Source organism: Pseudophryne corroboree, chromosome 3 (assembly GCF_028390025.1).
Source record: "Pseudophryne corroboree isolate aPseCor3 chromosome 3, aPseCor3.hap2, whole genome shotgun sequence".
In the NCBI taxonomy this organism is placed as follows: domain Eukaryota; kingdom Metazoa; phylum Chordata; class Amphibia; order Anura; family Myobatrachidae; genus Pseudophryne; species Pseudophryne corroboree.
The window spans coordinates 24396287-24398431 of record NC_086446.1 but is presented as its reverse complement, the minus strand read 5'-3'; positions in this window follow the sequence as shown (position 1 = coordinate 24398431).

The following is a 2145-nucleotide window of genomic DNA, read 5'->3' as shown; positions in this document are numbered from 1 at the left end:
CTTGTTACTTCTGACATTGCAGCTCTGCTCTTCATTCTGCCTTGTCGGTTTATGTAGGCCACTTACATTATATTGTCCGACTGTACCTGAATGGCCTGATCTTATAGAAGGTGTACCGCCTGTAGAAGGCCGTTGAACACGGCTCTTAGTTCCAGAATGTTTATCGGAAGGATGGATTCCAGACTTGACTACTTTCCTTGGAAGTTTTCCCTTGGGTGACCGCGCCTCAACCTCTGAGACTTGCATCCGTGGTTAGAAGGATCCAGTTCTGAATCCCGAACCTGCGGCCCTCCAGAAAGTGAGGCATTTGTAGCCACCATAGGAGTGAAATCCAGGATTTCGGCGACAGATGTATCCTCTGGTGCATGTGCAGGTGAGATCCTGACCACTTGTCCAGAAGATCCAGTTGGAAGGACCGTGCATGGAACCTTCCATACTGTAGAGCCTCGTAGGAGGCAACCATTTTCACCAGAAGGCGAATGCACTGATGAACCGATACCCGGGCAGGTTTCAAGACATCCTGGACCATTGATTGTATCACTAACGCTTTCTCCACCGGTAGAAACACCCTCTGCACTACCGTGTCGAGGATTATCCCTAGGAAAGACAATCTCCTTGTCGGCTCCAGATGTGACTTTGGAACATTCAGGATCCATCCATGATCCCGGAGTAGTCGAGTTGTGAGAGCAGAGCTCTGCAACAACTTCTCCCTGGAAGATTCTTTTAATCAGCAGATCGTCCAGATATGGAACTATGTTCACTCCCTACTTGCGGAGGAGTAGCATAATTTCTGCCATCACCTCGGGGAACACCCCCGATGCCGTGGAGAGGCCAAATGGCAGTGCCTGGAACGGATAGTGACAGTCCAACAGTGCAAATCTGAGATAAGCCTGGAGCTATGCATCCTTGATATCCAGGGATACCAGGAATTCCCCCTCCTCCAGACCTGAGATCACCGCTCTCAGAGACTCCATTTTGAACTTGAAATCCCTCAAATAGGGGTTTAAAGATTTTAGGTTCAATATTGGTCTGACTGAACTGTCCGGTTTCGGTACTACAAATAGATTTGAGTAGTAACCCTTGTTTTGCAGGTGAAGTGGAACAGGAACAATGACATTTGTCTTTTCCAATTTTTGAATGGCTTCCTGTAGGATAACCCTTTCTGTCAGCAAAGTTGGTAAGCCTGATTTGAAGAATCTGTGAGGTGGGAGTTCCTGAAACTCCAGTCTGTACCCCTGGGACACGATATCTTGTACCCAGGGGTCTAGGCATGAAGACGCCCAGACGTGACAGAAATTTCTAAGTCGTGCTCCCACCTGCCCGATCTCCAGGATGGGAGGTCCACCGTCATGCTGAGGATTATGAGGAAGCAGAACCAGGCTTCTGCTCCTGGGAACCTGTTGGTGCAGGTTTTCTGGATAGTCCCCGACCACCTCTGAAGAAAGTGGAAGGGGACTTGGACTTTTTTGCCTTTGCGGCCCGAAAGGACTGCATTGTAGACGTAGGAAAAGATTTTCTCGTCGGCGGAGTGGCTGGGGGAAGAAAGGTTGAAATCCACGCATCCAATACTTCCCCAAACAGAGCCTGACCTCTGAAGGGTAGGTTCTCCACACTTTTCTTGGATTCCGCCACCACAGACCATTGGCGTAGCCAGAGTCCCCTGCGTGCCGAGACCGCCATGGAAGACGTCCTTGCATTCAGATGACCAAGGTCCTTCATGGTCTCCACCATGAAACCTGCAGAATCCTGTATGTGACGTAAAAACATTTCAATGTCACGTCTATCCATAGTATCTAAGTCCTCTTGTAATATGCCTGACTATGGCTTTAGAAATCCATGCACAGGCAATAGTGGGCCTTAACGCCACGCCTGAAGCAGTGTACATTGATTTGAGCGTAGTCTCAATCTTGCGGTCTGCCGGCTCTTTCAAAGCGGTAGACCCAGGGACAGGTAAAACCACCTTTTTAGACAATCTAGATATAGAAGCGTCTACTATAGGGGGGTTATCCCACTTTTTTCTATCCTCTTCAGGGAAAGGAAAGGCAATGAGAACCCTCTTTGGGATCTAGAATTTTTTCTCTGGGTTTTCCCAGTATTTTTCAAACAATGCGTTTAATTCCTTAGACGCAGGGAAGGTAACGGAGG